General features: G+C 49.3%; 1 pseudogene; it reads right to left on the bottom strand.

Annotated features, from left to right (window-relative positions):
• Window positions 1-9,773: 9,773 nt before the first annotated feature.
• On the bottom strand, window positions 9,774-16,312 carry LOC119858480 (annotated as a pseudogene).
• Between the last annotated feature and the right edge of the window lie 4,322 nt (window positions 16,313-20,634).

Below are 20,634 nucleotides of genomic sequence, written 5' to 3'. Positions count from 1 at the left end.
TTTTGCTTCAGGTTCTTGAGTCCGCCATCAAAGTTCCTGTGGTGTGGCCCCCCCACTCACAGTTGTTGTCCCTGGCCAGTGCAGACCCAGAGTTGAATCTGCGTGTATTCCTCTCCCACCTAAATCCTACTACTACACAATGAGTTGGGGAGCCACCACCTGCTCGCTGCTCTTACTGGCCACCTGCTTGCCACTCCCACCAGCTCACCACACTTGCTGCCTGCTCTCCGCTCTCATCAGCTGCGCCTCTCTGCTATGACCATAGCAGGTTGGGCAGAAACACAGTCCCACTACAAGTAATTTCAGCTCTGATTGAGCATTTAAAATAACAAAGAGGCTCCTATTGAAAGCTCCTAGCTCTTTCTTTGAACAATGCGAGGGAACCGGTTAAATCAGACCAGGGAGAACCCTTGGGCAGGGGCCACACCTCCTGGCTAAGACACCTATCCCCACTCTCTTACCTTCACAGGGCTCTGGCATTTGAGCCCCTGGTGTAACGAGGTCCTTTCAGCTGAGGATGATCCACTCATTTGGGACAGGTTAAGCACAGTTCTGCTCCCCTTTACTCATACAATAAAGACAACATTGATAACATTTAACTATCCCTGCACTGAGTACTAAAGTGATTTGTAACCCAACACCAGCCAAAATTGATTATTTTGAGCAATGCTGCTCTATCTGCTGGATATCTAAGCAGAGTGGGTATGTTCATGTAAATACAGTTTACTCTTGAAGTCTCTCCCCCTCCCAGCTAGCTGCTAGGGGAGAGTTCATTCACTTTATTTAGACTCTGTTTACACTTGATAGGATGGGGACCAGGGAAACAGCAAGAGAGTGGGGACTGTACTGGTGTTTATAGGTCCCTAGGCTGGAGTCCAGTGGGCCCGGGTTCCCATGCCAGCCACACAGAGCCCTGAGCTGGGGCAGAACACCAGCCATAAATGGCATTTGGGGAGTGGTCCTGTCACACTTTGTAACCCCAGGAGGGGTGGACTAAAAGGTGCCCTGGCCAGACGGCCAAGTTACCACAAGAGAGACTATTGCAGAGCAAGCAGAGAGTAGAAGGGGCACCTGATGCTGAAAAGCTACTATCCCAGCCCCAGACCCATTGACAGCAATTCTGGGCCCAGGGTCATCCTTATGGGGGGCGGAGCCCAGGGCAGATGTGACAAATCCATCACTTCTGGGATGCCATCCATCATTTCCTGGAGTGGTTGCATGCTCCTAGGAGCCCTGGGCCTGCCTGGGCATTGAAAAGGTCCGGGGCTCCCAGCTGCTGCCACAGCTATTGCAGCAGCTGCGGTGGCTGGGGGCCCCCAAGCCCTTTTAAATTGCTTGGGCCCTTGGGAAATTGCCCCCTTTACCCCCGCCCTGTCAGTGGGCCTGCCCAACCCTAGACACAGAGGAGGCATGCTAGTGGTGTGTGGAAATCCCATTACAGGTCATAGCCAGGACACGATAGAAATGGTTGTCACACCAGTAACCATGGGTCAAGGATCACAAGCTGATCCAATTTAAATTAAATGGAGAATAATCAAAACCTGGTTGATAACTGAGGTTAACAACTTCAAAAAGACAGACTTTGAGAGCTGAAGGGAACTAGCTAGTGAAGGCAGCTGAACCAAAGAATTCAGGGACTTCAATATGGAGGAGGCTTGTAACCTCTTTAAGTCAAAGGTGCAAAAACTATGTGGAATTTGCATCCCAAGCAAGGTCAAAAAACTTGTCGGGACCTAACTGCTCACAATGGGTGTTAGGAGCAATCAGCAAGCCTACACGACATGGAAGGAGGGACTGAGCCACACAGAAAAAGACATCATGTAGGTCAGAAAGTGTAGAGATAAAGAGAGACTTGTCAAAAGTCCAGCAAAGATAGACCTTGCAGAGAAAAGTAAAACAATATTAGGAAAAACTTTTTCACTAGGAGGGTGGTGAAACACTGGAATGAATTACCTAGGGAGGTGGTGGAATCTCCTTCCTTTGAGGTTTTTAAGGTCAGGCTTGACAAAGCCCTGGCTGGGATGATTTAGTTGGGGATTGGTCCTGCTTTGAGCAGGGGGTTGGACTAGATGACCTCCTGAGGTCCCTTCCAACCCTGATATTCTATGATTCTATGAATTCCCCAGTTAACATCTGAAGAAGTTTCAGACTGTGAGACAGAAGTCATCGAGGTAACCAAGGCTCCACCTCGAGGGATCTTAGAACTAGAGGTTATCAAAGTAACCAAGGCCCTGCTTCGAGGGACAGACCAAGTGCCTGAGAGGGGAAAGAGAAGTAGTCTTCATCTAGAGCTGGTAGATATAGCTGCTTTGTTTGCCAATCAGGATATTGTGTAAGGCCAACATAGGTACTGAGGGTTTATGCTTGGGTAACTGAGGCTTATGGAAAAGAATGTATACCATGTAACCTTAACTGCCTGTGTGATTTTCTCTCAAATAAATGACTGTGCATTAAGCATACTGGTTTCCAAATGCTCACTGGTACTGGTAAACCCCTGCCCAACTGTGGGCCATTAAAAGATCATTTCAACAGGTGGAATAATCAATACAGAGGAAGATCAGAACATTATACAGGAAGATTTGGATGCCCTTGAAGGTTGGATGAACAGAAATGAGGCAATTCAATAGTACAGGTGCAAAGTTGTGCACTTAGGGTCAATTAATAAAAGTTTTTGCTACACACTGGGGGATCATCAGTTGGAAGCAACAGAGGAGAAGAGACGCCTGCATGTGTGGGTTGATGACAGGAGGACTATGAGTCACCAATGTGATGCAGCCATAAGTAGTGCGTGACTCTTTCATGTGGGGAGGCTTATGCGACCACCGGACTGTGGCTTCACCCCTCAAAGCCTCACCTCTTGCCTCTTCCCCCTTGGGTCCGCCCCCACTCTGCCTCTTCCCCCATGACCCCCCCATTCCCCCTCTTCCTGCCTCTGCTCTGCCTCTTCTCCTGAGGACCTGCCCGCCCATCATTTGCTCCGCTCCAACCCTCCCTTCCCTGTTGCTCACTTGTAAAGCAGGAAAGAAGTAGGAGGGCTATGCTAACAGTATCACTTTTTAAAGTAATGTGGCCATGGCCCCCTGACCCCCCTATTCCAGCATCAGCACACATAGCCTCTCACTGGCTGGGCCAGCTGTGGGACTCCTCCTGCTGTGCGTGCTGATGCTGGAACAACTCAACAAAGGGGCCCCGGAACAGAGGGGCTGTTCACACATAGCCCTCCCACTTCTTTCCTGCCTTACAGGTGAGCAACGGGGAGGGGGTGGAGAGGAGTGAGCGGCAGGCAGGGGGGCCTTTTGGGAAGAGATGGAGCAGGGGAGGGAAGAGGCCGGGTGGGAATGGGCCTTGGGGTGGAGAGCGGGTGGGACCACAGTCCGGGTGCCAGTGCCCCCCCACCCCCCACTTCTAGGGAGCTTCCGGCAGTGACGCTCTAAAGGGAGTCACTGATGCCAAATACGGCATTGCTGCTCACAAACCGGGAAGAATTAGTAGGGGAAGCAAAAGTGGATGGGAACCTGGGAGGCAGTGACCATGAGCTGGTAGAGTTCAGGATCCTGACACAGGGAAGAAAGGAGAGCGGCAGAATACGGACCCTGGACTTCAGAAAAGCAGACTTTGACTCCCTCAGGGAACTGATGAGCAGGATCTCCTGGGAGAATAACATGAGGGGGAAAGGAGTCCAGGAGAGCTGGCTGAATTTTAAAGAATCCTTATTGAGGTTACACGGACAAACCATCCTGATGTGTAGAAAGAATAGCAAATATGGCAGGCGACCACCTTGGCTTAACAGTGAAATCCTTGCTGATCTTCAGCACAAAAAAGTTTACAAGAAGTGGAAGATTGGATAAATGACCAGGGAAGAGTATAAACATATTGCTTGGGCATGCAAAAGAGAAATCAGGAAGGTCAAATCACACCTGGAGTTGCAGCTAGCAAGAGATGTTAAGAGTAACAAGAAGGGTTTCTTCAGGTATGTTAGCAACAAGAAGAAAGTCAAGGAAAGTATGGGCCCCTTACTGAATGAGGGAGGCAACCTAGTGATAGAGAATGTGGAAAAAGCTAATGTACTCAATGCTTTTTTTGCCTCTGTCTTCACGAACCAGGTCAGCTCCCAGACCACTGCACTGGGCAGCACAGCATGGGGAGGTGACCAGCCCTCTGTGAAGAAAGAAGTGGTTCGGGACTATTTAGAAAAGCTGGATGAGTACAAGTCCATGGGGCCAGATGCGCTGCATCCGACAGTGCTAAAGGAGCTCGTGTTGTGATTGCAGAGCCATTGGCCATAATCTTTGAAAACTCATGGCAATAGGGGGAAGTCCTGGACGACTGGAAAAAGGCTAATGTCGTGCCCATCTTTAAAAAAGGGAAGAAGGAGGATCCTGGGAACTACAGGCCAGTCAGCCTCACCTCAGTCTCTGGAAAAATCATGGAGCAGGTCCTCAAAGAATCAATTCTGAAGCACTTAGAGGAGAGGAAAGTGATCAGGAACAGTCAGCATGGATTCACCAAGGGCAAGTCATGCCTCGCTAATCTAATTACCTTCTATGATGACATAACTGGCTCTGTGGATGAGGGGAAAGCAGTGGACATGTTGTTCCTTGACTTTAGCAAAGCTTTTGACATGGTCTCCCACAATATTCTTGCCAGCAAGTTAAAGAAGTATGGGCTGGATGAATGCACTATAAGGTGGATAGAAAGTTGGCTAGATTGTCAGGCTCAACTGGTAGTGATCAATGGCTCCATGTCTAGTTGGCAGCCGATATCAAGTGGAGTGCCCCAAGGGTCAGTCCTCGGGCTGGTTTTGTTCAATATCTTCATAAATGATCTGGAGGATGGTGTGGATTGCACCCTGAGCAAGTTTGCAGGTGACACTAAACTGGAAGGAGAGGTAGATACACTGGAGGGTAGGGATAGGATACAGAGGGACCTAGACAAATTAGAGGATTGGGCCAAAATAAATCTGATGAGGTTCAACAAGGACAAGTGCAGAGTCCTGCACTTAGGACAGAAAAATCCCATGCACCGCTACAGACTAGGGACCGAATGGCTCGGCAGCAGTTCTGTAGAAAAGGACCTAGGGGTTACAGTGGATGAGAAGCTGGATATGACTCAACAGTGTGCCCTTGTTGCCAAGAAGGCCAATGGCATTTTGGGCTGTATAAGTAGGGGCATTGCCAGTAGATCGAGGGACGTGATCGTTCCCCTCTATTCGACATTGGTGAGGCCTCATCTGGAGTACTGTGTCCAGTTTTGGGCCCCACACTACAAGAAGGATGTGGAAAAATTGGAAAGAGTCCTGAGGAGGGCAACAAAAATGATTAGGGGATTGGAACACATTTGACTTATGAGGAGAGGCTGAGGGAACTTGGATTGTTTAGTCTGCGGAAGAGAAGAATGAGGGGGGATTTAATAGCTGCTTTGAACTACCTGAAAGGGGGTTCCAAAGAGGATGGCTCTAGACTGTTCTCAGTGGTAGCAGATGACAGAACAAGGAGTAATGGTCTCAAGTTGCAGTGGGGGAGGTTTAGGTTGGATATTAGGAAAAACTTTTTCACTAGGAGGGTGGTGAAACACTGGAATGTATTACCTAGGGAGGTGGTGGAATCTCCTTCCTTAGAAGTTTTTAAGGTCAGGCTTGACAAAGCCCTGGCTGGGATGATTTAGTTGGGGATTGGTCCTGCTTTGAGCAGGGGGTTGGACTAGATGACCTCCTGAGGTCCCTTCCAACCCTGATATTCTATGATTCTATGATTTCTTGCTCCCTGCATGGCCAGTATTTCAGCCTCTTATACATACCACCCATGGATGCAGCTGTGAAAAAGGCAAATGCAATCCTAGGCTGTATCAGGTGAGACATTTCCAGTGGAGATAGAGAAGTATTAATGCCATTGTACAATGCACTGGTGAGCCAGTGTCTGGAATACGATGTGTAATTCTGATCATCCATGTTCAAGAAAGGAGAATTTCAACTAGAACAGGTGCAGAGAAGAGCTACGAGGAGGATCAGGGGAATGGCAGTATGACGTTATCTGATTAAAATATGACCATGTAGATCATTGTTGCTACCACTGTTACTCTAATTACAACAAATCATGTACAAAGTTTGCCAAGTAAAGTGTCTATGGAAAGGTTATGATTTGCTGAATATGATTATGCTATTTGTATTCTGTGACCAGGATCCCAGTGGGGGCCAGCTGAGGTCACTCAATTAGGATGAACTGCAAAGAATGGGGCAGATAATGCCCAAAGATGGTGGATTTTTTCAATACTTAGATTTACCAAGCCATCTTAAAACAGCTTCTTTATTACCTCACTGGTTGTCCAGAAACCAGCAACATGGTTCCCTTAAAGTGATCCAGCCTTAGGCCTCCATCCAGGTACCCAAGTTAAATATGATGAAGATTTATGAAAATCTTATTTCATCATATAAAAGAAAAGGTTCTACCAATCCCAAAGGATAGGACACATTATCTCCCAGGTTGATGAATATTCCAGATCTTACCCAAATACACACATACAACCAATTCTTATTAACTAAACTAAAATTTATTTTTTAAAAAAGAGAGAGTATGGTTAAAAGATCATTATACATACAGACATGAGTTCAGTTCTTGAGGTTCAGATTCATAGCAGAGATGACAGGTTTCAGAGTAGCAGCTGTGTTAGTCTGTATTCGCAAAAAGAAAAGGAGTACTTGTGGCACTTTAGAGACTAACAAATTTATTAGAGCATAAGCTTTCGTGAGCTACAGCTCACTTCATTGGATGAAGTGAGCTGTAGCTCACGAAAGCTTATGCTCTAATAAATTTGTTAGTCTCTAAGGTGCCACAAGTACTCCTTTTCTTATAGCAGAGATGGTGAGTTTTGTAGTTGCAAAGAATTCTTTTGGAATTTAGTTCATAGGTTATAGTCCAATGTCCAATATTATATCCAGGGTGTACCAGCTTAACTGAAAAGGAGTACTTGTGGCACCTTAGAGACTAACAAATTTATTTGAGCATAAGCTTTCGTGAGCTACAGCTCACTTCATCGGATGCATGAAGTGAGCTGTAGTTCACGAAAGCTTATGCTCAAATAAATTTGTTAGTCTCTAAGGTGCCACAAGTACTCCTTTTGTTTTTGCGAATACAGACTAACATGGCTGCTACTCTGAAACTAGCTTAACTGGGATCTCATCTTATGACTCAAACTTCCCCTGATGTAGCTTAAGCAGATCTGAGATAAAAAGGATCAGTACCCAAGGATCTTTTATACAATTTCAGGTGGTCTTTGACAAGTTGGAGTCCCACAGGGAACAATAGACCCTTATCTCCTAAACATTGTCATTAATTATTCACACAGATTAACATAAGGCAATTTATCCATCAGGCAGTCTATCATCATTACTTAGCAAAAATGAATTAACACAAGACAGTCACCTGTTCCTCCACCATTCATCAATGATTTGCTATACATTTCAGAGAGAGGAATACAGAGATACTCTGTATTTACACTTCCGTTAAATGCTAGAATGTTCTTTGATCTCTGAATTATAAGAATGCAGCATAGACAGGGACTGTTGACTACATCATTGACCACAAAATACACAAAAACACAAATGTTATCTCCTCACATGTTTTTTGAGTCATTTATTTTGCAGGATGTTTAACCCTTTCTGGCCATGTGTCACATATGCATGTATCTTTTTTGTATTTGAAGTTATGAGTTTGGCTCTATACCTGTATTTCAGATAGGTTTGCTCCTGTGGTAACGCCCACAAGGTATTTAGCCTGCACATCTTGAAGGGACTATTCAAATTAAATGGCTCATCAAGGGACACTTAACTCACAATGGACCATGGGAGACGCCTATCCACACTTAATTGACTTTCCTCTGAATGTTTCCTCTGGGGTATAAGTAATGGCTTCTGCTGTGACTAAGCAAAATCATGCGTGGCCATCCTGCTTGCCCATGTGACCTCAAACACCATTTTGCTACCTGTAATTTTCCACAAAGAAAACAATGGGTTTCCCTTCAGTTGAGAGAAGCTAAAAAGGGTGCAGGAAACATCTCCATTTTGCCTCTTTTCTGCTTAAGCCTCTGGACTATGGACTTATACTAATGCGAGCATGCTAACCAAAGGACTGAGCACCTTCCAATGATTTGGAAGCAACCAGAGACTTAACAAGCCAGCAGTTTATTCCATCACTCCCACAAGCCTGAACCAAGAACTTCGCAATTGTTGTATGTATTTGATTCTTTTAATCAATTTTAATTCTCACCTTTCTTTCTTTCTTTCTTTCTTTCTATAAACCTTTAGATTGTAGATACTAAAGAATTGGCAACAGCGTGATTATTGGGTAAGGTCTGAGTTGTATATTGACCTAGGTGTGTGGCTGGTCCTTTGGGATCAGAGGAACCTTTTGTTTGATTAAATTGGTTTTAAAGAACCACTCATCTTTAAGTCTTGTATCTGGATGTTGAATCCAGGACTGGAATACCTAAGGAGGCTGCTTTTCTGACTTCTTGTTAGCCAGTGTGGTGAAGCAGAAGTTTACTTTTGTTGCTGGTTTGTTATATCTTACGGGAGAATAACCACCAGTTTTGGGGTGTGTTTGCCCTATTTTTCAGCAGTTTGTCCTGACTTTGGTATTCTCCATTGCGACCCACAGAGGCACGGTGACAGGTGGGGCCTGGCTGATGAGAGGAGACTGGAAGAGCTCAGCTAGTTTAGCCTAACAAATGCAGGCTCAGAGGGGCTCTGACAGCTCTCTGTAAATACAAAGGGGTAAACTCCAGGTAGGGGGAAGAGCTCTTGAAGCTAAAGGACAGTTTGGACACAAGAATAACTAGATATAAACTGGCCATGAGTAAATTCATACTGGAGATTAGAAGCAAGTTTCTAATCACCAGAGGGTGAGGCTCAGGACAAGCTCCCCAGGACTGGGTGCTGTGGGGGCAAACACCAACTAGATATGCAATGGAGCTTGATCCATTTATGATAGGGATGAAATGACAGGGCTGCCTGTGACAGCGGGGTTGGATTAGATGACCCAGGAGATCCCTCTCGCCCTGTGGCCTATGTTCCTAACAGCTCAGGAACCAGGGGACAAACCAAAGAACTCAGTTGCACTGGGTGCTTTGGAATCTCATGGGTTTACGCCAATCTCATGATTTCAGGGGGCCTGACTCATGGGGCTGGAGCGTGTGGGGATGGCTGGGCTGTTTTCTTTAAACAGGGCTTAGGGAAACTTCCCTTTGCTCCCTAAGCTTCCCTTGCCCTTCCCCTCCTGAGCTCAGCCTGCCCTCCCCATCTCTGCTTCTACCACAGGCACAGCACTCAGCAGCCTGGGTGCATGCATGGGAGAAACTCCCTAGTGCCTTAGTCCTCACCTCCCTGCAGCTTCCCTGCCATGGGGAGGTCCTGAAGCAGAATACTTGAGCCATGGGGATCCTGAGGGCATTTGTCACTTAGCCTAGTCCCCTTGTGCGCAGCAAGGGGGCAGGCACAAAGTCAAGCTAGGCAGGGGCATCTGAGCATTGGAAGAATGGGAAAAGTCTTTGCAATACAAACCAGACAGGAGCTTCTTTGCAAGCCACTGGTGCTAGTTCTGGCCAATGTCACTGCAGGCTCTGAGCATAGCTGGGATGCGGAGTTCTAGCAGCCACACAGATGGGATCAGTGAACTGCTGCCCCTCAGCAATGGGTAAAGGGCAAAACAATGAGCCACCCAGATGAGAAGCAATCATGACAATGCACAAGCTCTGGCTGCTTCTTGGGGCCTTTGCAATGTTCACCTGGCCACTGCTTTCTTCACTGGCAGGAGCTCCCCTGTCTCAGAACTGTCAATGCTTCTCCTCAGGTGCGAGTCATAAAAGTGATGAACCTCGTGAGCAAGCAGGGCTCGCATGCAGTGCCAGAAGTTGGGCTGTGCAAAGGGGCTGCCAGGCCAGTCCAGGACTGTCCTCCCACACAGTCTTTCCCGGGCCAGCAGGAATCTAGACATCTTCATATCTGGGTCCAGCAGCACCAGGATAACCACATCCACCTTCTCATCCAGCAGCTGCTGCTGGGTGATGAAGAAGGTATGCCTCAGGAAGCCGCTGCCAAACCCCTCGCTCGTCAGGATAAATATGGTCTTCCTGCTCTTGTAGATGGAGTCTCAGAGGTTCTCAATCCTGGACCTGCCAACTGTCCAGTCCCTTTCTTCCAAGCACAGTTTGAACCTTCTCCTTCCTTTCTCCTCCAGCTGGGGCACCATCTTGTTGTAGACCCAGTCAACTACCATGCTGTGCTGAGAGTCAAAGGCTATCAATGCATCGTATTCCTCCCGGAAGGGTGTGGACATCTGAGCAAAGCCTCTACTGACTGAGGCCAGGCAGATGTGGCTGAGATACCAGTAGTCCCATCCATATAGCTTATGTAGGACAGGAAGCACAGTTATGAATGTCACAATGAGGGAAGTGCACAGGAAGCTTAGGTGGCTGCATATATCCTGGCATGACCTAGGGTCCATAGAGAGCAGAGGCTGCCCTTGCTTCGATTCAGGCAGATCATATTGCATGCTAGTGGAGAAATGGTCTATTGTGATGCAAGTGCTTTTCAGGAACATGAGGAACCAGTGGGTTTCACAAATGCACCTCAGGGGATTGCTGCTCACATCCAGGTGCTGCAAGCTCTTGAGAAGTGTGTTTGGAAAGCTGCTTTCATCTATCATCTTTATCTTGTTATCAAGTTTAGAAAGTGCAAGGAGCTGATATGGGAAAAGAACTCTTTATGAAGAGACCTGATCTTGTTGTAGCTGAGGTTGAGGGTTGTGAGGTTCATACTAAAGAAACCTCCATCTGTGACTAGCATTTCCAGTGCATTATTACTCAAGTCCAGGAATTCCAAGCTGCTCAGATTTACCTATTTTGTCCCATGGGAAGTTATAGAGGTTGTTATAGGCAATGGACAAGTTTCTCAAGCTTTTGGGCAAGGTGTCAATGACTTTGGCTGGAATGGAGTCCAACTTGTTAAATGAAATCTCCAGGAGTGCTAGATTGGGCAACTTGGCAAACAATTCAAGGTAGGTATTCCTCCCACTCATCCACATGATGTCCAGCCAGTTTCTGCTGAAGATCATGGTCTCGAGTGAATGGCTCTCCAGGTGTTTGGAGATCCTAATACCTATCTGGTTGTTGTCCAGGTTCAGAAATTTCAAGTTGCTGAGGTTTGTCAAGAACTCAAACTTGTGCCCCAGGCCTTTGATTGTGAGGTGGAACTGGTTATTGCTGAGGCTCAGCACAACCAAGTAGCAGACCTCTTGCAAGGCACTGCCATAGTACAGGTCAAACCTATTGTGAGATAGATCCATCAACTTCAGGGACAGCAGGGTCAGGAACTGGCTGCCATTTAGGGGCTGGTTAATGTAATTGGAGCTCAGGTTGAGGCAGTCAATATCCTCTAGCCCTTTGAACTGGGCCGGCTCAATGCTATGGATGTTATTGAATGATAAATCCAGGGTCTTGTTGCAGTGAATGCCAGCTGGGAAGTTGAGATGGGAGCTTTGGCTATTCTTTACCATTTCCTCAGCTCTTCCTTCGGGCTCCACCCAATGCTAGGGATTCTCTGCCAAAGTGCCTTCCTGAGAGAGGCCCCAAGGCTCTGGTCCAGCTCCATTTCCATTCCTCTCGCATGGGTGGGAGAAGGCAATGCTGTTCTGAGACAGACTGATGAGCTTTAGCCTTCTGCACTTGGAAAAGAGGGACAGGTTCACGTCTCTGATGAAGTTTGTTTGAAATTGGAGGGTCTCCCAAGTTGCTTAGGTTAAAAAGAGGTTTGATCCCATCCTCAGCCAAGTTCCTGAAGAAGTAGCCGTTGATGATGAGATTTTTCAAAGCCTTCATTTGGCCTAAGGACTGAGAGTCAGGTTCTCGAAGGTCACCAGTGAACAGTAATTGTAGCCCAGGTTTAGGGTCCGCACTGACTGCAGCATAGAGAAGAAGGTGCCGTTTCTAATGGTGCAGGTCAGAAAGTTGTCTGACAGTTCCAGGATCTCCAAGCAGCTGAGGTTGTTGAAGAAACTGGTGTTGAAGTCATACAAGGAGTTGACTCACAGGTTCAAGCTCCTGAGCTTCGCGAGGTTCTGAAAAACATCCATGTCGAAGGTCAGGGACTTGTTGCCTGGGCAGGGGAAGCAAGGCTGAGCAGCTTGGTCACATCACTGGCAGTTCCGCTCCAGGTTGAGCGATCTCAGGTTGGTGAGGTTCTCCAGGTGGCTCATGTGGGATATCTTGTTCTCCGAGAGGTCAAGCTGGAGCAGCGTGGGTAGGAGCCCCTGGGGAACCTCACTCATGTTGTTAAACTTCAGTGAAAGCCGTTTCAGGGTGGTTATGGTTTTAAATGTATCCTGTGCGAGCTTGACGTAGGCGTTGCATGGGTTCCGGTAGCAGCAATTGTTGCCTAGGAGCAGCTCCTTCATGTTGCTGAGCCCCACCAGCTCTGAAGGCCCAGCACAAGGATATTGTTGTAACTCAAGTCTAGGAAGCAGGGGGAAGAGGGGAGCCAGGGCAGCACTTTCAGGCTGTTTCCTGCCAGGCTCAGGTTGACAACAAAAAAACTTCAAAAACAGACTCCAACGAGAGACTGCTGAATTGGAATTAATTTGCAAACTGGATACAATTAACTTAGGCTTGAATAGAGACTGGGAATGGATGAGTCATTACACAAAGTAAAACTATTTCCCCATGGTATTTCTCCCTCCCACCCCACCCCACCCCCCACTGTTCCTCAGATGTTCTTGTTAACTGCTGGAAATAGCCTACCTTGCTTGTCACCATGAAAGGTTTTCCTCCTTTCCCCCCCCTGCTGCTGGTGATGGCTTATCTTAAGTGATCACTCTCCTTACAGTGTGTATGATAAACCCATTGTTTCATGTTCTCTGTGTGTGTATATCAATCTCCCCTCTGTTTTTTCCACCAAATGCATTCGATGAAGTGAGCTGTAGCTCACGAAAGCTTATGCTCTAATAAATTTGTTAGTCTCTAAGGTGCCACAAGTACTCCTTTTCTTTTTGCGAATACAGACTAACACGGCTGCTACTCTGAAACCTGTCATTATGCAAGGCACTGAATTTAGCCGTATAGAGTGGAAATCTGTCAACTTCATGAAAAAACTCGTACAGACAGACATCATCTTCCTCTCCAAATGCAAACAGATGGACATCATACCAAAAGGACTGAAGGTAAAAAATCCATTACAATCTACATACCAAACAGACTATGCTGATAGCTTGTGCCACACACTCTCAAAGAAACTGCGGAACCACCAGATCAACATCCTCTACAGCAAACAGGGAAAGATTAAGAATGAGCTCTCAAAACTGGATAATCTCATAAAGAACCAACCTTCCACACAAACTTCCTCATGGCTGGACTTTACAAAAAGTAGCCAAGCCATTTACAACGCACACTTTGCTTCTCTACAAAAGAAAAAGGACACTAAGCTATCTAAACTACTACATGCCACAAGGGGCCACAACAGTGGTTCCCGTAACCCACCCAGCAATATTGTTAATCTATCCAACTATCCTCTTAACCCAGCAGAAGAATCTGTCCTATCTCGGGGCCTCTCCTTTTGCCCCTCCACCCCCACGAACATGGTACAGTTCTGTGGTGACCTAGAATCCTATTTTCGATGCCTCCGACTCAAGGAATATTTCCAACACACCTCTGACCAACATATTAACCCACAGAGACCTTCCTACCAACACTACAAAAAGAAGGATTCTGGGTGGACTCCTCCTGAAGGTTGAAACAGCAGACTGGACTTCTACATAGAGTGCTTCCACCGACGTGCAGGGGCTGAAATTGTGGAAAAGCAGCATCACTTGCCCCATAACCTCAGCCGTGCAGAACACAATGCCATCCACAGCCTCAGAAACAACTCTGACATCATAATCAAAAAGGCTGACAAAGGAGGTGCTGTCGTCATCATGAATAGGTCGGAATATGAACAAGAGGCTACTAGGCAGCTCTCCAACACCACTTTCTACAAGCCATTACCCTCTGATCCCACTGAGAGTTACCGAAAGAAACTACAGCATTTGCTCAAGAAACTCCCTGAAAAAGCACAAGAACAAATCCGCACAGACACACCCCTAGAACTCTGACCTGGGATATTCTATCTGCTACCCAAGATCCATAAACCTGGAAATCCTGGATGTCCCATCATCTCAGGCATTGGCACCCTGACAGCAGGATTGTCTGGCTATGTAGACTCCCTCCTCTGGCCCTACATTACCAGCACTCCCAGCTATCTTTGAGACACCACTGACTTCCTGAGGAAACTAGAATCCATTGGTGATCTTTCTTAAAAACACCATCCTAGCCACTATGGATGTAGAAGCCCTCTACACCAACATTCCACTCAAAGATGGGTTACAAGCTGTCAGGAATAGTATCCCCGATAATGTCACAGCTAACCTGGTGGCTGAACTTTGTGACTTTGTCCTCACCAATAACTATTTCACATTTGGGGATAATGTATACCTTCAAATCAGCGGCACTGCGATGGGTACCCACATGGCTCCACAGTATGCCAACATTTTTATGGCTGACTTAGAACAACGCTTCCTCAGCTCTCGTCCCTTAATGCCCCTACTCTACTTGCGCTACACTGATGACATCTTCATCATCTGGACACATGGAAAAGAAGCCCTTGAGGAATTCCACCATGATTTCAACAATTTCCATCCCACCATCAACCTCAGCCTGGACCAGTCCACACAAGAGATCAATTTCCTGGACACTACGGTGCTAATAAGCGATGGTCACATAAACACCACCCTATATTGAAAACCTACTGACCCCTATTCCTACCTACATGCCTCTAGCTTTCATCCAGATCATACCACACGGTCCATTGTCTACAGCCAAGCTCTACGATATAACCGCATTTGCTCCAACCCCTCAGACAGAGACAAACACCTACAAGATCTCTATCATGCATTCCTACAACTACAATACCCACCTGCTGAAGTGAAGAAACAGATTGACAGAGCCAGAAGAGTATCCAGAAGTCACCTACTACAGGACAGGCCCAACAAAGAAAATAACAGAACGCCACTAGCCATCACCTTCAGCCCCCAACTAAAACCTCTCCAACGCATCATCAAGGATCTACAATCTAACCTGAAGGACGACCCATCACTTTCACAGATCTTGGGAGACAGGCCAGTCCTTGCTTACAGACAGCCCCCCAACCTGAAGCAAATACTCATCAGCAACCACACACCATACAACAGAACCACTAACCCAGGAACCTATCCTTGCAACAAAGCCCGTTGCCAACTCTGCCCACATATCTATTCAGGGGACACCATCATAGGGCCTAATCACAACAGCCACACTATCAGAGGCTCGTTCACCTGCGCATCTACCAATGTGATATATGCCATCATGTACCAGCAATGCCCCTCTGCCATGTAAAATTGGTCAAACTGGACAGTCTCTACGTAAAAGAATGAATGGACACAAATCAGACGTCAAGAATTATAACATTCAAAAACCAGTCGGAGAACACTTCAATCTCTCCGGTCACATGATTACAGACCTGAGGGTGGCTATCCTTCAACAAAAAAGCTTCAAAAACAGACTCCAACGAGAGACTGCTGAATTGGAATTAATTTGCAAACTGGATACAATTTAACTTAGGCTTGAATAGAGACTGGGAATGGATGAGTCATTACACAAAATAAAACTATTTCCCCATGTTATTTCTCCCCCCCCACCCCGCCCCCGACCCCCCACTGTTCCTCAGATATTCTTGTTAACTGCTGGAAATAGCCTACCTTGCTTGTCACCATGAAAGGTTTTCCTCCTCCCCCCCCCCCCACCCAGCTGCTGGTGATGGCTCATCTTAAGTGATCACTCTCCTTACAGTGTGTATGATAAAACCCATTGTTTCATGTTCTCTGTGTGTGTATATAAATCTCCCCACTGTATTTTCCACCAAATGCATCCGATGAAGTGAGCTGTAGCTCACGAAAGCTTATGCTCAAATAAATTTGTTAGTCTCTAAGATGCCACAAGTACTCCTTTTCTTTTTGCGAATACAGACTAACACGGCTGCTACTCTGAAACCAGAGTGAACAGTGCCCCTGGCTAGATCACCAGCTGACAATCCTCAAGCGCTTTCCGCAGCTGTCCTGGCTTGCAGTTCCAGGTGAGGGATGCCAGAGAAGGAGTCATTTGCCAGCAGTGACAGGAAATTGTCTTCAAGGTTCAGGAAGGTCACGTTAATAGAACGTATATCCGGCATGAGGCTGAGGCCACACAAGCTGCAGACCATGCTCCTGCCATCTGTGCTGTTTGCACGGGAGGGTAATTAGGGAGGTAGGCACCAGTCCCCAGGATCCCCTCCGCCAGCAGAAGCACCTGCCACAGAATCCTGCTGACCTACGAAACTGGAAAGCAGAAGAGAAGTTTAAAGCCAGGTGTGCAGGGGGTGCAGAGAGGCTGCTCGCTGGTGGGGATTGGAGGCGTACACTCCAGGGTCTCCCCAGGCACCAGCGCACCTTCCTCCCCCATTCCTGGATGTCAAGTCATTTTCCCCTCTCCTGAGACTGGCCGTGGTGGGCACTGGATGCCCAAGGCCATAACGTCATGAACACCTGCATGTTAGGAACGCAGGGCACTGCCCGGGTCCTGTGCACTAGAAACGCAGGGTGCTGCCAAGGTTCCATGTGCTAGGAATCCAGGGCAGTACCTGGGCCCCACATGCTAGGAATGCAGGGCATTGCTAGGGACCTTCATGCTAGAAACACAGGGCACTGCTGGAGCCCTGCACGGGAGCCAGCAGTTGCAGGGGAGGGCCACTGGGCTCTGGTAGGGAGGCTTGGAAGGGGCAGGGCCTTGGGCATAAGGGGCAGAGCTAGGGGCTAGCCTTCCCCAGCCAGCAGTTCATGAGCCACCCATGGGGCCCGGCCTTGCTCCAGGGCCCATGGAGCCCAGGTGCCTGGCTTTACCCTGTCCCGAGGAGGCAGCCAAACCCAGTAGCACCCAGGTGTGACGAAGTGGGGATTCTCCCTTGTTATGTTGTATGTGAGCCTATGTGAGTTTTACTGTTTTGCATGAATACTGTGTGTGCTTCATTTTCCCTGTGTACTGCACCAATGCCTAAGTCAGAGGTGGGCAAACTATGGCCCGTAGGCCACCTCTGGCCCGTGGGACCCTCCTGCCCGGCCCCTGAGCTCCTGGCCTGGGAGGCTAGTCTCCGGCTCCTCCACCGATGTCTCCCCTCTCCCACAGCCTCAGCGCGACACGAGGCCAGCGCAACATTCTGGACGGCTGGGCAGTGCAATTGCAGAGCCATGGCCTGACCCAGTGCTCTGGGCAGTGCGGCTGTAGCGCCGCCAGCCACCAGTGCTCCAGGCAGCACAATAAGGGGGCAGAGGGCGGGGAGACGGGAACAGCAGGGGTTGGATAGAGGGCAGGGGAGTTGGGGGTGGTGGTCAGGGGGCGGGGGTGTGGATAGGGTTGGGGCTGTCAGAGGATGGGGAACGGGGCATTGGATAGGGCAGGGCTCCCAGGGGGCAATCAGGAATAAGTGAGGGGGGGTTGGATGGGGTGGCAGGGGGCAGTCAAGGGAGGCATCTAGGGGTGGTCAAGGGACAGGGAGCAGGGGGTGGTGTATGGGGCAGGAGTCCTGGGGGGCTGTCAGGGGACAGGAAATGGGGGGTTTGGATGGGGCAGGAGTCCTGGGGTAGCCGTCAGGGAACAAGAAGCGGTGGGGTTGGATAGGAGGGGGAAACCGGGCCACGCCTGGCTGTTTGGGGAGACGCAGCCTCCCCTAACCAGCCCTCCATACAATTTTGGAAACCCAATGTGGCTCTCAGGCCCAAAAGTTTGCCTGCTCCTGGCCAGGTGGTTGGTAAAAGGGTGTGTGACTTTGGCTGAGACCCTCTGGGGCAGGTGAGGCTGCTTCTGCTGCCTGCGCATAAGCTATGGTGAGTGCACTTCATAACCTGAGATCCAGGAGGGGGATGCAACCAGGTGATGACCAGGTGACTCCTTGCCCAGGAAGTGAGACAAAGAAAAGGAGGAGGAGCAACAGGGTGTTGGAGGTTGGGTCCCTGGAAGTTGGGCAGTCGGCTGTGGGGATCTCAGAGAGGGGGAAGTCCAGGGTGTCTGGCCCGGGATTCCCCCAAGATGGACTTGGCTGAAAGTCATTGATTTCTGAGCTAGCAAGCTCTATTATATGCTGTGTTCCTGTTGACTAATAAACCTTTTACCAGCTGGCTGAGAGTCACGTCTGACTGTGGAGTTGGGGTGCAGGGCCCTCTGGCTTCCCCAGGCGTACAGTGTGGAAAAGGGATGCTGAGGTCAGACCCAGGCAGGTCGAAGCTGCATAAGCTTCTTGCTCTGTAGACAGTATGCTCAGAGAGGAGGCTCACTCCCCCGGAGTCCTGCCTAGCTTTGTATGGAGTAGTTCCAGAGCCTTTACCCTATGATTCCGTGACACCAGGCCAGGGCCAATTGTGTGCACAGGCCAGCCCCAGCCAGCCGGGAGGACCAAGAGCTGGAGAGCTGCCCCTCGAGAGGGCTGGGCCAGCTCAGAACAGGCCTCATGCAGCTGTGACCTGGCCAGGCAGCTCTCAGCAGGGCACCATGCAGGGCAGTGCTGGCCAGCAGGCGCGCAAGGGCTTGGCATGGTTCCCTCAGAGCTACTGGGCTACTGCTGCCATGGGCGGGGGGAGGGGCACATGGCCCAGTAATGGCATGGGTGTGTGTGTGTGTGACATCCACCCCACTGTGACACCCACCCCACTGGGAGATTAGCTATGTGGCCAGCAGAGATGCCCCAGTGTCACTGACCCAGCCCTCGGGGCTACCAGTAGGCTCAGCAGCGGCAAACAGGAAAGCTGCCTCCCCACATGAGGAACCCAATACCCACTGCTGCTAGAGCTGGGAATATAGGGACCCACAGCATGCCAGGTTTCCTCCCCGACCTCAGCTTTGCCCCTTAAGCTCAACGTGCAGCCCCCTGCCATCCTAGCCTAGCCCTGGGTGCCCCCCAGCTTTGCCGATGCCCCTTACTCCTCACCTACAGCCCCATGCCAACCCAGCCACCCTCCAAACCCCCAGCTCTGGTGTGGCTCCCACTCACACCCTTTCTGTCCCCCAGGCAGAGCAGCTGATGTGTCCATTCCTGCAGTCCAGAGCCCTGTGGCCCCTGAACACTCCCTTGTTATGGGTCTCAGTCAGGGCTGCTCCAGCAGTACTCACCATGCTCAGAGGGTCTGTGGGAGCAGCCAGCCACTCTGGGCCAGCCCAGCCAGTTCACACATTGCCGTGCTCTGAGCAAGGACTGGGAAATGCGAGTGTGCGGCAGAGGGGAATTGAGAGGAACCGGCACAGCCCAGCCCCCGGACTGCACCGCAGAGTCAGACCACTTCTGCTTTTGAAGCGGCCCAGTTAGTGGGGCTCGGGGAGGCCAGGGCTTCTCCTGCAGGGAGAGTTCTCCCAGGCATTTGGTGCTGGCTCCAGCATGCTACTAGAGCAGAGTGACCAAACTTACTGACCCTCCGACCTGCATACAATAATCTTCAGACATTCGAGAGCTGCAAGACACGCACAACCTGCCCTGTGGGGTGGTGCCTGCTGGGGTTCAGAACTTCTGCCCCAATGCAACCCCCTTGCTGGGCAAAAGCCATTAGCATCCCCTCCCTGCAGGGCAGAAGCCCGTAGTCCCACCATGTGCCGCAGGGCAGAAGCCCTGAGGTTCCACCTGCCCAGTCTTGTAGGTTGAGAATGCGGGGAGAGGCGTGGGGGGGCCCTCCGGGAGCTGCACTTTAACTGTAAAAGAGCCACAGTTTGGCACCCCGTACTAGAGCTTGTGCTGCAGGGAGTGGGGCAGGGCTTAGCAGTGCCTTATCTGAAAGTGCTGTCTGTGATGTCCTGTCCCTGGAAATGGTCAGGGGCTCTGTCCTTCCCCCACCCTCCCAGGAAAGCCCAACTGTCCAGTTAGTTTTTGTTTTGCAGGAGAATAATAAAGTGACACTTCAGACAGCCGTGTGTCCATCCACTCCAACCGTGGTTTCTGTCTGTCTGTGTGTCCGTCCGCTCCCCCCATGGCTGTCTGTCTGTGTGTCTGTTTGGACCCCTCCCGTCTGTCTATCTGTCTGTCCACTCCCCTGTGGCTGTCTGTCTGTGTGTCCATCTGCTCTCCCCACGGCTATCTGTCTGTCTGTGTGTCCGTCTGTCACGGAGTCACTGGGGCGATGCTCTGGAACTACTCCGTATGAAGCCAGTCAGCACTCTGGGGGAGCCTCCTCTCTCTGAGCCTACTGTCTCCAGAGCAAGAAGCTTACACAGCTTTGACCTTCCTGGGTCTGATCTCGGAGCATTCCGCATCCCCTTCCACACCATGCACTTCCCAGAACGAGTCTCCTTGGGCAGGGCTCCTGGGGAAGCCAGTAGGCCCTGCACCCCAACTCCACAGTGTGACAGAGTAGAGTTTTATTCATCTAATTATGTTGCATGTGAGTCTTACTGTCCTATACTAATACTATGTATACCTTAGTTTCCCAGTGTACTAGGAAGCAAGACAAAGAGAAGGAGGAAGAGCAACAGGGGGGTATCGGAGGTCAGGTCACTGGAAGCTGGGAGTCT

This window comes from Dermochelys coriacea, chromosome 7, assembly GCF_009764565.3.
Source record: "Dermochelys coriacea isolate rDerCor1 chromosome 7, rDerCor1.pri.v4, whole genome shotgun sequence".
Taxonomy (NCBI): Eukaryota; Metazoa; Chordata; order Testudines; family Dermochelyidae; genus Dermochelys; species Dermochelys coriacea.
The sequence above is the reverse complement of the archived record's forward strand: the minus strand, read 5'-3'. Positions and strand labels throughout refer to the sequence as shown.